Genomic DNA, 15,991 nt, shown 5'->3' on the forward strand with positions numbered 1-15,991 from the left:
GGGCCAGGTGAAAATTTTAATGTCCAATAGAAGACAAAATGAGTGCCCAACTCACAAGGCCACTGTGCACCCTCAGGAAATCTCAAACACAATCGGTGTTAAAAAAAAAATTCTTGTGTAGCAGCCTCGAGAAGAGCCTAGCCCAATGACATTGTCCACCCTCAACCAGCAGCATCACATATTCACATTCAATAGGGACACCATTGAACTCGTGGGAAGCCAGCAAAAGCAAGCAATAACAACACCGCTTGTACAAGCCAAACTCCTTTGGGTGGATGGAAAATTCGGTTCCAACGCCATCGTACTATTGAGGAAGGTTGCAATCAGCGGCGGAACCAGGATCAAATTCCTGTCTAGGCTAATTAGAAGGGCACAATAATTTTTTTTTTTTTTTGAGGTTGGAACCCAAAACATGATCAGAAGCCAAGATCACAACTTGATTTTTTTACCCAGTAATTTATACAATCATGAATCATCATAGATTCATAGCCTCACTGCACCTATCCACAATCCACCGACCATCAGAGTATCAGACCATGAGTCCATGATCAACAAGACAACAAAGACATCAGTCGGTAATTCTAACTAAATTTGCATTCATCAATCATCAATTCATCATCTAACTACAAATCCACCGACTGAGTGACTGACCTTCACCCAGTGACCGACTTACCGTCACCGACCATGAATCCATGATCAAGAATCAAGAATTCAAGATCCTCAATTCCTCAGCTAACATGGAATCTCTCTCTCTCTCAGTCTCTCTATCTCTCTCTCTCCCCTAAATCTCAACTCATACACAAAAGCCCAACAGCCCCAAGTCCCCAACTCACAACCAGTGGTAGCAAACTAGCAAACAGAATCGATATTCGGCAAAAGGAGATATGGGATTTCTTTGAGGAAAGTCAGGAAACCCCATTGGGAAAAACAGAGCAGCAAGAAGAAGTGATGAACACAGGAGATCGATAGAGACATAGAGCTTCATACCTTGTTTCAATCGATAACCTTCATAACCTCCATCGAAATTTCGAAACACTAGAGGTCTAGAGTACGAGACTGGGAGCTGGGAGCTGGGAGCTGGAATACGGGACTTCGATCTACATGTAATTTTTTTTTTTTTTCCTTTGGGCTGGTATGGGTTGGAGGTTGAGATATCTATATACTTAAGGGTTTTTAGCCCAAAATGTTGTCTAGGCTTGAGCCCATATAGCCCACCATGTCCTTCCGCCACTGGTTGCAATACGTAGATTGATAGACTCCAACAAAACTCAAAACCATCACTCAACCTTTTAGCTATCTTCTTAACCGGCAACCTCATGACAAACTTACTAGGTATCTCACCATTGATTGATTTGCGTTTCACCGATAGATCAACCAATGAATTCAATCGGCGACCTCCCCATCGACTCTACAACCACACGACTGACAAGCTCATCAATCCATCATCGATCTCACCTATCATTCGGTCACCTCATCGTCCAATTGACAAATCCTACCACCACTTTATGACGACACAATGACTACCTCTTACTGGCATTCTCACGTCTATCTACTATTTTACTAATTGATTAGCTATATCATCGACCAACAGAAGACCCACCGACCGATCGATGAATGTATCACTAATGACCATCACCTCTTATGCTATGACTACATTTTCAAATTAAGCTACCATGGACAAACACACTATTATAAATTTTTGTCTTTAGAATTTATTTTTATATACATCTACCAAACGAATTCTCAAATCTTGATAATTAAAAATTTGTTCAAGGAAAACCTATTTTGTGTTTAGCCCAAACTCTAGGTTACTTGACCTAGTGGTAATAGGATTTAATTAGAAGGATCTAGAATCCTATTCAATGTAGAATTACTTTCCTTGTATGATTGAGATTCTATGCATTGTAATCCTCTATATAAAGAGGCCCCTATTATCAATGAGAATACACAGCAAATTCCTCTCAAATTCAGTTTCCCTACAACACGTTATCAGCACGAGCCCTAACCCTGAAATCCTAAATTCGTAGCCTTCAAATCCCAGAAACCACCGCCGCCCACCTTGAAGATCTCAACTCCAGGAGTCCAGAACCGGCTGCCCCGCCCCAAGAACCGGCCGGAAAATATCCGAACCGGCCACCGGACATATCTTTATCCTCCCTGCCCGGTTCGATACTTTCCTCCCAGCCAACTGCTACGAAACTTCACCAGAAGCTGTATCCGGACACCAGATCACCAGAGACGAAAATTAATCACCGGAACCGGCCTAAATTCGACTGAACCGGCCATTTGTGCCCACAAAATCTGAACCGGCAGAAAGAAGAAAAAAAAAAAAGAGGAAAAAAAAAAAGGAGAAGAACTCTTGCAGCCTAGGCCCGTCTGCAGCCCAGCGAAGCCCACGTGCAAAGCCAAGCCTCATAGCTGCAAGCCGCCGAGCCACAAGCCGCAAGCCGCCAAGAAACCTGCCACGTCAGCAAGCCACGCAGGCATCCAGTCAGCAGCCACGTCAGCGCTGCTGTGCCACGTCAGCACTCGGTCAACGCCGGTCAACGCTTTTCCGGCCGACTTCCGGCCAATTTCAGGCGACTTTTCCGGCGATTTTCCGGCCACTTTCTGCAGTTTTTCCGACCACTTTTTCCGGTCAGCTACAGTACTTTCCGGCAGCTACAGTAACTTCCGGCGACATTTTTTTTTCCGGCCATCTTTTTAAGGTAAACTTTTCTAAAGGTTCCCGTTTTTGAAGTTTTTTTTATTTATTTCTTCTTCTTTTCTCGGGGACTTCCAACATCCCTTCTTCTACCCCCTTTCTCTACATAGGGGAGACCAAAAGCCGAACTGTGGGGGTTCGCGCTCACTCCAAGCTTGGAGCTTGTAGAGTCCTCCAAACTTAGAGTTTGTTGAGAAGAAAACGATCGACCACATATATCGTTGTTTCGATCTAATCCAAAATCCCTCTTGGAATCGGATTTTCTTAGAAGCGACTACGCTCAGAAAATCTCTAATTTCTTGGAAGCGACTACGCTCAGAAATTTAATAGTTTTTCGTGGTAGCCCTTTCGCTCCGAAACTAACCCTAATCTTGTGTTGTTTTTCAGGATGAGTAACCTGAACAAGTTGAACTTCGTTCCACTAGAAACAACTGGCGCAGGATACCATAGGTGGGTCCGAGATGTGCGCCAACATCTTAAGGCTGATGGACTTCTGGGAGCCATCCAAGAGCCTGGTCAGAACGTGCTCTCCATTGAGCAAGCTACTGCTTTCGAAGCAAAACAAGCTAAAGCCATAATTCTCATGACAAGGCACATGAATGACGCGCTCCAAAATGAATACCTCAATGAGGAAGACCCAAGAAAGCTATGGGTAGAACTTGAGCAGCGATTTGGCAACGTTCGTGACTCCCTGCTTCCTGATTTAGAAGTGCGATGGCATAGCCTCCGCTTTTGTGATTTCAAGTCTGTGCTTGATTATAACTCGGAAGCTCTTCGTATCAAGTCTCTGATGGAGTTTTGTGGCCAAGCCATAACTGATACGATGTTGATCGAGAAGACTCTCTCTACCTTCCCCGTCTCTGCACTGATGATTTCAAAGAATTATCGGATTGATGTAAATGCAGGACGTATCACAAGGTTTCATGAGCTCATTGGCGCCATGAACGTAGCTGAAAAGCACGACAATATCCTTGTGAAGAACTATAATGCTAGACCCGTGGAAACTAAGCCTATTCCGGAGTCTAACTATAGTCGCGCCCCTAATGGAGGACGTAAGGAGCGAAACCCTAAGGATAGGGACAATTCTGGACATTCTGGTCCATATGTTCGCCCTAAAGAGGAAGGAAATCGCCAAGAGAGGCGTGCACGGAACCGTGGAGGTCAACGTGTGAAGAGAGAGAGAGGCGGAGCCTCCGACCATGGTGGTAACGCCACCAAGATAGGTCGTCCAAATCGCGCCCCAATGGCGCCTCGATCAAGGGAGCCTGACCATAATGATGTTTGTTTTCGATGTGGATCAACTGAACATTGGGCCAAATCATGTACCGCACCCCAGAATGTTGCAAACGCATACAAGACGTATCGTGAAGCAAGGGAAGCGAATTACATGGCACAAGAAGATCAAGATGGCGATCTAGATCTAAGGGTGGAAGACTACAAGGATCAAGACCCAGAAACTGGCGATTTTGATTAAGTCTTTTTATTTTCCAAGAGTTGTAGGCGATTGCCATATTACTTTTTATTGGATTAGATTTTCTTTGATCATAGAAACAATGATGTATTCCGTTGGCTTATGAATAAAATTTCGAGTTCTTTTCATTATGACTCAATTTTGATTCTGAGCATATGACTTTGTGACTACGATGGCTGGGCCATCAGTATTAATTCAAGGACATGGAATAGCCCAAGTTCCACTTGCCAAATGGCACCTTGATTACAGTTGTCACAGAAACTCTCTACGCTCTTGGGGCAAATAGTACCCTATGAATAGCCAACGAATTCCATGCGAAAATGCATGTAGAGAACGGAAATGAGTTCCTTTGCATTACCTCTAATGATTGCGTACAAAGACGCATCTTAGAGAAGTTTATGTGTCGCTCTAGTGGACTTTATGTCACTATTCGAGCTATTAAATCCAATAAAGTTATGAGAGAAGATCTCTTGGACTTAGACACATATTGGCTTTGTGACGACAGGATAGGTCATCCTGGTCATGATATGATGATCCGTCTACAAAAAGACTTCACACGGACATCTTTTACTAAGCCTGTTCCTTAGGGAAATTAGGACTGAGACCGTCCTATGCAAAGGATATGACATTACTCATTCTGTTCTTACAAAGAATCCGTAGGGATTTTGTGGATTGATTCAACCAACTTGCGGACGCTTAAATATTTCATGATGTTGGTTGACACGCAAACACGCTGGTCACGTGTTGTGCCATTGTCCACCTATAAATGCTACTTATGCTAGACTCCTAGCACATATCATATGACAATGGGCTCACTCCCCAAATCATCCTATTCAGTCAATTGGATTTGACTATGCTAGTGAATTTACATCGAAAGACTTTCGATGGATATTGCAATGGGTTTGATGTTGGACATCACATTCCCATGTACACACCCAATTGGTCTCGCGGAAACGACTACGATGGTAGTCCGAACATTGGTAATGCGCACCAATCTTCTTACATCCGCTTGGGGTGATGCGATATCGCATGCAGCCTTGCTAATTCGTCTCCAACCTCCCGCCACTCAATGTACCTATGCGTTACAGCTAGTGACTGGGTACACGTATTTTGTACTTACGCACATTTGAGTGAGCCATTTATGTGCCAATTGCGCCGCCACAGCGCTCTATGATGGGTCCTTACAGACGAATGGGCAACTACGTTGGATTTGAGCTTCCAACAATCGTCCGCCACTTAAATGCCCTTGCTAGGCGATCTTCTTACCGCTACATTTGCGGATGTCCCTTTGATGAGACAGTCTTCCCGTCGTTAGGGGGAGATAAGAACACGAATGTTCAACAGGAACGACAGGAATTGTCGTAGTCTGTCCCCACTATGTCTCATCTTGATCCCTATTAAAGTGACGAGATCACACAAACATGCTGCAAACATGCCTGCAAGGAAGGACGTCCCTACTAGAGGACGTAAGCGCCACCCTACACGGAGGTAGGCATGGCGCCAATGCCAAAGAGAGTGGCACTCTAGCGTTACAGGCCATGGCCCCAGCTAGGATGCGTGGGAGGCCCGTGGGTTCGAAGGATACTTTGGCACATTCCAATCCTTTAATCATCAAGACTCAAAATCTGACAGGACCCGACCCAGGAATCGCCCCACTTACCTGGATACGAGCCTGCGGGGCCCACTTTAAGCGAAATCCTACCGAAAATTCGGCAGAACCTCCCCTAAAAATGGGCTACCCAAAATTTCACAAACCTGGACATGATTTCAACTATAACTTCTACTCAACCTACTATATCGAATTTACAATCCAAGCACATATATTACATCCAGAAAGTTCAAATCCCAATATAATCCTCCGTAAGTAACAACAAACCAAACAACAACATCCATCAAACTTAAAAGAAAGGTTTATCAGAGCAACACTAAACTAAGCCGATATCATACAAGGTAGGTTAAGTAATAACCTACGGACAAAAACGGAAGCGCTGATTCCCAAGTTCTTGAGCCTGGACGCAATCTCGGCTAATCTGAAATCTGGGCATTTGAAAACGAAGGGCCCAGGGGAAAACATATAAAATCCATTAGAGTGAGTGGACAAAACCGAAACTAGAATCAAAACAATTTATGGTATGCTTCCCCATTTCTCTTTTTAACAAAACCATCATGCAGCGAGTCTTTTTTTTTTCCAAGAAACTCATTTGATTACTAGGAAGGACTGCTTCCTAGGCATCTCATGCCATCAGGGAGGGACTGCCACCCGATGACGCATCGGAAGGGACTGCCAACCGGAGTAGGAGGCGGTGATTAGTTGGGACTGCCAACTAGCCACAGGTAGTAGAAGGGACTGCCGACTAACTACCTCAAGTCATCTGGAAGGGACTGCCGACCAGATGACGCATCGGGTGGGACTGCCACCCGAGCTGTAGTCTGGAAGGGACTGCCAACCAGACTATTACCTAGAAGGGTCTGCCAACTAGGTAAGATACGCATGCGCCAAACTGGCCTCCTTGTCAACTGTTTCCTTTTTAATCCTTTTCTTTCCATAAAATCACATTTCAAAACTTAATACCATGCTGCATGTATTATTTAAATAAAAATAAAGGTCCACTCACAAGTGAATCCCGCAGCTAACCCTGCTGCCTGTCTGTGTCCTCCTCGCTCGAGGGCTCAGTACGTCCTGTCACAATAAAATAGGATATAATTAACCATATAATGAGATGCTCTCAAAAACAACTCATTCCCCTCGGAATAAGCATCCGTTATTCACAAATGGTTATAAAACGCCCATCCATTAATTTGAGATTAAATTCTATCATTCCTTTACAATCTCAATGCCCTCTAACTCAAACTACTCAACCGATTTTTAATTCGATTCTCAATCGATCAAGGACTTCACTTAATTTAAATCTTCACAAGAACCTTTCGATAACTAAACAAATTTTTAATTCACTTCCTTCATCAAAAATTACCACCAAATTATAATATAAAACCTTTCCAAAAATTTCCAAATTCATTCTTAACCTTCCTTATTTCCACTCACATTTCCATCTCTAAATTTCAACTCCTCTCTAAATTCTCTTTTCCAAAACACAATCTCCACTCCAAACTCCTCCACAAAATAGAACAATTCCACATTCTTTCTTAATTTTTCTCTCCTTTGCAAAATCACAATTTCAACTCTAACAATCTCAAATTCTCTCTACTTCCTAACAAATAATTCATAATAGCCCTTTACCAAGAGTTTTCACCCAACACTACAAACATGACAAATCCATCAACCATGTTCAACATCACAACCAAAGAAGACTCAATATCAAACAAACTTCAAGTTTAACACAAACTCAAAGATTAAATTCAATTCCAATCAACCTATTTATTCCAAAATCAACTTCATAACCCACACAACTATCTCTAAACCTGCAGCAGCCACCAAAAACAAGCAAAAAATATCCAGAAAAATCAAACAAGAACCCAAGAATTCGAGAGTTACTGTTCACGGTACTGTTCACAGTCTCAAACACCTTCAAATCTTCCTCCACAGCCCAAAACAAGCTGCAACAAGGTTAGGAACTCATTCAGCAACTCACCAACAACCAAAACCCAAAGAAATTTGACCGGAAATCGCCGGAAAACTGAGATCAAAGCAAAAATCCACTTTTTTTCCATTTCTGCAATTTTCCTCATATCTCCAAAACCAAAGCTACCCAAGGTGAAATACTTACATTAGATGCAAGAGGAGGAAGAGAAGATCCTCTAATGGCCGGTGGTGCGGCCGGTGGCGGTGGTTTCACCGGAAAAAGTGGCTCCGGTTTGCAGAAAGAGAAAGAAAAGAAAGAAGAGAAAAGAAAGAAGGAAGAAAGGAAGGGGGGGGGGGCTGGAATCGGGAAACCGATTTCTCTCTCTTCCTTTTCTGTTTTTATTTCCTCTTTTCCACAATAATAAACTCATCTAAAAAAAATAACCATGCTATGAATAGTACTTTCTATTTTTGATCATAACTTTTCCGTAAAAACTCCGATTTAAACAAACTTCGTGTCCACGAACTCGATTTTGCGTATTCTACGACAATCTCAAATAAATTTCCTAATTTACCGGACTAAAGAAAAAGTCACTCCTCGGTCAACCACGGTAAAAAGTAATTAATAGGTACGGGGCATTACAATCTCCCCTCCTTATAAAATTTCGTCCTCGAAATTGTACCTGTCAAGGAAAAAGATGTGGATACTGTTGCCTCATTTGATCCTCTGGTTCCCAAGTAGCTTCTTCAATCAAGTGATTCCTCCATAATACCTTAACCAAAGGTATAACCTTACTTCGGAGTACTTGCTCTCGATGATCAAGGATCTGCACTGGTTCTTCTTCATAGGTTAAATCTTCTGTAAGTGTAATGGGTTGAGCTGGTAACACATGTGAAGGATCAGTGATGTACTTGCGAAGCATGGAGACGTGGAATACATCATGTACTTGAGATAGTTGTGGAGGTAAAGCCAAGCGGTAAGCGACAAGACCAATTCGTTCCACAATCTCATAGGGACCCATATACCTTGGACTTAGTTTCCCTCGTTTACCAAACCTTACCACACCCTTCCAAGGAGATAACTTCAGAAATACCCAATCACCAACTTGAAATTCAAGATGCTTCCTATGTTTATCTGCGTAGCTCTTCTGTCTGCTTTGGGCCGTCTTAAGGCTCTCTCTGATCACCTTAACTTTATCTGTTGTGATTTCAATAATCTCAGGACCAATAAGTTGTCTTTCTCCCACTTCATCCCAACACAAGGGGGTCCTACACTGTTTCCCATACAAAGCTTCGTAGGGGGCCATACCAATACTCGAATGGTAACTGTTGTTATATGCAAACTCCATCAAAGCCAAGTGCTTATCCCAACTTCCTTTAAATTGTAGAGAACAAGCCCTCAACATGTCTTCCAAAGTCTGTATAGTCCGCTCAGATTGTCCATCAGTTTGAGGATGGAAAGTAGTGCTAAATTGTAATTTTGTTCCCAAACATTTGTGAACCTTCCTCCAAAACTTAGATGTGAATCGGGCATCGCGATCAGAAACAATGGACTCGGGAACACCATGAAGCTTTACAATTTCGTCCACATACAACTTTGCCAGTTTATCCAAACTAAAGGTTTCTTTAACCGCCAGAAAATGAGCTGATTTGGTGAGTCGATCTACAATCACCCAAATACCATCATTACCATCCTGCGTACGAGGTAACTTGTAAATAAAATCCATGGTGAGATGATCCCATTTCCATTCCGGAATTGGGAAAGGTTGCAACAACCCCGACGATTTTTGCCTTTCCGCTTTCACTTGCTGGCACACTAGACATTTACTCACAAAAGCTGCAATTTCTCTTTTCATGTTTGGCCACCAATAGTACTCTTTAAGAGTCCGATACATTTTTGTACCACCAGGATGCAGGGCATACGCAGAGTTATGAGCTTCATCAAGTATTTCTCGTTTAAGTGGTTCGACGTTAGGAACACAAAGTCTCTTCCCAAACATCAATGTTCCATCTCTTCGAATAGAAAACTCAAGTTGCCAACCACCACGAACACCTTCTTTAATCCCTTCAATTCTTGGATCAAGAGGCTGGTTTTCCCGTATTTTATCAATGAATACTGGTCTCACATGAAAACTAGCCACCAGAGTATCAACCTCATCAACCGATAACTCAACCCCCGTAGACCTCAACTCTGACAATAGGGGTACTCGAGTGGCCCTTAAATATGACAAAGTCACAGATGGGTTCCTACTAAGTGCATCCGCCACCACATTTGCTTTACCGGGGTGGTACTCAATGGTACAATCATAATCTTCAATCAACTCCATCCATCTTCGTTGTCTTAAATTCAAATTCGGTTGTGTAAACACATACTTGAGGCTTTTATGGTCAGTGAAGATCTGACATCTGGCTCCATACAGATAATGCCTCCACAACTTAAGAGCAAGTACAATAGCTGCCAACTCTAAGTCATGTGTGGGATAATTCAACTCATGTGGCTTCAATTGTCTAGAAGCATAAGCAATCACATTACCATGTTGCATTAGAACACAGCCTAAGCCTTGTCTAGAGGCATCACTGTAAATTACACACTCCCCACTATCATCAGGCAAGGATAGAATTGGAGCACTAGTCAGCCGACTCTTAAGTTCTTGAAAGCTCTGCTCACAATTCTCAGACCAAACAAATCTGACACCTTTTCTCGTTAACTTAGTAAGAGGAGCGGCAATTCTAGAAAAGTTTTGCACAAAACGTCGATAGTAACCAGCAAGACCCAAGAAACTACGAATTTCCGTCACATTGGTAGGTCTTTCCCAATTCAACACGGCTTCTATCTTTTGGGGATCCACACTAACACCACCAGCTGTAATGACGTGACCCAAGAATGTCACTTGGTCAAGCCAAAACTCACACTTACTGAATTTAGCATACAATTAGTGTAGCCGTAGAGTCTCCAACACAATATTCAAGTGCTTAACATGTAACTCCTCACTCTTAGAATAAACCAATATGTCGTCAATGAACACAATCACAAAGCGGTCAAGATACGGGCGAAACACCCTGTTCATGAGATCCATGAAAGCAGCGGGTGCATTAGTCAACCCAAAAGGCATAACAAGGAACTCATAATGACCATAACGTGATCGAAAAGCAGTTTTGGCTACATCCTCCTCTTTAATCCGTAACTGATGATAACCAGATCTCAAATCAATCTTTGAGAAAACTTTAGCACCCCTCAACTGGTCAAACAAATCATCAATGCGGGGCAAGAGATATTTATTCCTTATAGTCACCCTGTTTAGTTTCCGGTAATCAATACAAAGCCTCAAAGTACCATCTTTCTTCTTCACAAACAACACAGGTGCACCCCAGGGAGATACACTAGGTCGTATAAATCCCTTATCCGTTAACTCCTGCAACTGTACATACAACTCCTTCAGTTCCGCCGGTGCCATTCTATAAGGTGCTTGAGAGATGGGTGTTGTACCTGGAAGTAAATCAATGGTAAAGTCTATCTCTCGCACCGGGGGCAATCCAGGCAATTCTTCTGGAAATACATCTGGATAGTCACCAACAACAGGAATTTGGCTAAGATCCATAACTTCGGTATTTGAATTCACCACATGTGCCAAATAAGCTTGGCAACCCTTACTCAACATCTTCTTAGCAGTTAAAGCTGAGATCATGAAAGATGGGAGAACCTCCCGTTCACCATAAAAGGTGACAACTGGCTTACCCGGACTCCGAAATAATACAGTACTACAAAAGCAATCCACTAAGGCATGATGCATCCGTAGGAAATCCATCCCGAGGATTACATCAAACTCCACTAACTCAAATGGAATCAAGTCCGCCTCTAAGCAAACTCCTTCTACAAACACTCCACAAAAACGATGTACCCATTCAATTCTATGTCTTTCCCCCGATGGTAGAACAACATGCCACTCTCCGAGTAGGAGAGATGGGGGCACATTAGCAAAGAAAGAAAACCTCTTAGACATAAAGGAGTGAGAGGCTCCAGGATCAATCAAAATGAAAGCTGGTTGACCAAAAACAATTAACATACCCATAATGACGTTTGGTGCAGTGCGACCCTCCTGCTGGGTCATAGCATGAAGATGGGCCTGGGTCACTGGACGCCCTCTCTGTCCACGACCCGGCTATGTGCTGCTCCTGCCTGACAAACTGCCATGAGAACCCGAACTAGTAGCACCCACAGAGGTCTGACCCATACTCTGACCAGTAGTAGTGAAGGCTCCCTGAGTCAACTGAGGGCATTCTCTCCTGTAGTGACCCCACTGGCCACACTGGTAACAAGTCCCCACACCTGCCTGACACGGGCCTGCATGGTGTCTACCACAAGTAGCACACTGGGGATAGTCTCTCGGAATCGCCTGTCTACCAAAGCCTCCACTGGAACTAGCAGTGCCACCCCTGGACTGTCTCCTACCGGTCTGCCCAGGCCTCCTGAAGCGTCCCCTGAAACGCTGACGAGAGCTAGAATCTGAACTGCTCAGTCTACTGCCTGATGACGATGCAGAACCCGAACTAGAGGCAATTCTCTTAGATGGTCCCTGACTGGGACCGCCAATCTCCAAAGGTCGGGAACCGTCCAGATATCTAGCCTCACACCTCATAACAGCCTCCACAGCTAACTTAAAAGTCGGATAATCATGAGGCGCCAACCAATCCCGATATACAGGTAGAAGGCCATTGATAAACTGATCAACCTTCAACTTTTCTGTCGCCACCAACTCAGGGGCAAACCGAGACAAAGCAATGAAACGCTCCTCATACTGTAACACAGTCATCTCCTCAGTCTGCTTCAACTGCATGAACTCAAATCGGAGACGGTGCTGGGATGCCTGATTATAGTACCGATTTGAGAACTCCGTTTTGAACTCTTCCCAAGTCATGGTAGTTGGGTCATAACCCATATTCCTGGTACCCTGCCACCAAAGCCATGCATCCCCGTCTAGGAGGTCAATAGCCAAAGGAACCCTCCTAGCAGCTGGACAACCCAAGGACTCAAATACTCTCTCCATGCGGGTAATCCAGTCTCCTGCTACGGACTCCGTAGGAGCACTAGAGAAAGTATACGCCCCATGGCATCTGGCACGCTCCACAGTATAGTCAGTCCTAGGATTGGGGAGTGCCGCTGCAAAACGCTCAAACAACCGCTCAACGGTCCGTAACAACCCACGAGGAACCTGCTCATCATCACCCTCACCAGCGGGTGAATGGTTCCTGCCAGCACGAGATCTGCGTCCGGGTCTCATTCCACCTGAAATTCCCATAACTGAGTTACACCAAGATATTTATACCAACAACAACTATCTTACATACTTGATTGGTACGTCAGCACCGAAGAGTATATGATGGGGAACCGCTGCAGTCGGGCCATCACTCGGGAGGTACTGAATACTATCAAGCATGTAAGACAACTATAAGAAGATATCGGCCACAGAATCTAATAACCTAGTGCTCTGATACCAACTGCCAGGACCCGACCCAGGAATCGCCCCACTTACCTGGATACGAGCCTGCGGGGCCCACTTTAAGCGAAATCCTACCGAAAATTCAGCAGAACCTCCCCTAAAAATGGGCTACCCAAAATTTCACAAACCTGGACATGATTTCAACTATAACTTCTACTCAACCTACTATATCGAATTTACAATCCAAGCACATATATTACATCCAGAAAGTTCAAATCCCAATATAATCCTCCGTAAGTAACAACAAACCAAACAACAACATCCATCAAACTTAAAAGAAAGGTTTATCAGAGCAACACTAAACTAAGCCGATATCATACAAGGTAGGTTAAGTAATAACCTACGGACAAAAACGGAAGCGCTGATTCCCAAGTTCTTGAGCCTGGACGCAATCTCGGCTAATCTGAAATCTGGGCATTTGAAAACGAAGGGCCCAGGGGAAAACATATAAAATCCATTAGAGTGAGTGGACAAAACCGAAACTAGAATCAAAACAATTTATGGTATGCTTCCCCATTTCTCTTTTTAACAAAACCATCATGCAGCGAGTCTTTTTTTTCCAAGAAACTCATTTGATTACTAGGAAGGACTGCTTCCTAGGCATCTCATGCCATCAGGGAGGGACTGCCACCCGATGACGCATCGGAAGGGACTGCCAACCGGAGTAGGAGGCGGTGATTAGTTGGGACTGCCAACTAGCCACAGGTAGTAGAAGGGACTGCCGACTAACTACCTCAAGTCATCTGGAAGGGACTGCCGACCAGATGACGCATCGGGTGGGACTGCCACCCGAGCTGTAGTCTGGAAGGGACTGCCAACCAGACTATTACCTAGAAGGGTCTGCCAACTAGGTAAGATACGCATGCGCCAAACTGGCCTCCTTGTCAACTGTTTCCTTTTTAATCCTTTTCTTTCCATAAAATCACATTTCAAAACTTAATACCATGCTGCATGTATTATTTAAATAAAAATAAAGGTCCACTCACAAGTGAATCCCGCAGCTAACCCTGCTGCCTGTCTGTGTCCTCCTCGCTCGAGGGCTCAGTACGTCCTGTCACAATAAAATAGGATATAATTAACCATATAATGAGATGCTCTCAAAAACAACTCATTCCCCTCGGAATAAGCATCCGTTATTCACAAATGGTTATAAAACGCCCATCCATTAATTTGAGATTAAATTCTATCATTCCTTTACAATCTCAATGCCCTCTAACTCAAACTACTCAACCGATTTTTAATTCGATTCTCAATCGATCAAGGACTTCACTTAATTTAAATCTTCACAAGAACCTTTCGATAACTAAACAAATTTTTAATTCACTTCCTTCATCAAAAATTACCACCAAATTATAATATAAAACCTTTCCAAAAATTTCCAAATTCATTCTTAACCTTCCTTATTTCCACTCACATTTCCATCTCTAAATTTCAACTCCTCTCTAAATTCTCTTTTCCAAAACACAATCTCCACTCCAAACTCCTCCACAAAATAGAACAATTCCACATTCTTTCTTAATTTTTCTCTCCTTTGCAAAATCACAATTTCAACTCTAACAATCTCAAATTCTCTCTACTTCCTAACAAATAATTCATAATAGCCCTTTACCAAGAGTTTTCACCCAACACTACAAACATGACAAATCCATCAACCATGTTCAACATCACAACCAAAGAAGACTCAATATCAAACAAACTTCAAGTTTAACACAAACTCAAAGATTAAATTCAATTCCAATCAACCTATTTATTCCAAAATCAACTTCATAACCCACACAACTATCTCTAAACCTGCAGCAGCCACCAAAAACAAGCAAAAAATATCCAGAAAAATCAAACAAGAACCCAAGAATTCGAGAGTTACTGTTCACGGTACTGTTCACAGTCTCAAACACCTTCAAATCTTCCTCCACAGCCCAAAACAAGCTGCAACAAGGTTAGGAACTCATTCAGCAACTCACCAACAACCAAAACCCAAAGAAATTTGACCGGAAATCGCCGGAAAACTGAGATCAAAGCAAAAATCCACTTTTTTTCCATTTCTGCAATTTTCCTCATATCTCCAAAACCAAAGCTACCCAAGGTGAAATACTTACATTAGATGCAAGAGGAGGAAGAGAAGATCCTCTAATGGCCGGTGGTGCGGCCGGTGGCGGTGGTTTCACCGGAAAAAGTGGCTCCGGTTTGCAGAAAGAGAAAGAAAAGAAAGAAGAGAAAAGAAAGAAGGAAGAAAGGAAGGGGGGGGGGGGGGCTGGAATCGGGAAACCGATTTCTCTCTCTTCCTTTTCTGTTTTTATTTCCTCTTTTCCACAATAATAAACTCATCTAAAAAAAATAACCATGCTATGAATAGTACTTTCTATTTTTGATCATAACTTTTCCGTAAAAACTCCGATTTAAACAAACTTCGTGTCCACGAACTCGATTTTGCATATTCTACGACAATCTCAAATAAATTTCCTAATTTACCGGACTAAAGAAAAAGTCACTCCTCGGTCAACCACGGTAAAAAGTAATTAATAGGTACGGGGCATTACAAACTCCGTCTCATGAGTATCTTCCGGGTTATGGTTATCGTTGGGGGACGCCTCAACGTCAAACCCTATTCCTGAGAATATAGAGCTCTATGAAACTTACACTAGTGTACATGAGACGTGGGATATAAACTCCATCAGAATTGATGATGTGGTTGTGTATTTTGTTGCGCATGAGTTTTTGAGTTAGATGATGTCGAACCACGCTCCGTTGATGAATGAATACCAACGTAGAGAGTTTTTGGCCTAAATGGAAAGATGCGA

Source organism: Rosa chinensis, chromosome 4, assembly GCF_002994745.2.
Source record: "Rosa chinensis cultivar Old Blush chromosome 4, RchiOBHm-V2, whole genome shotgun sequence".
NCBI classification, from domain to species: domain Eukaryota; kingdom Viridiplantae; phylum Streptophyta; class Magnoliopsida; order Rosales; family Rosaceae; genus Rosa; species Rosa chinensis.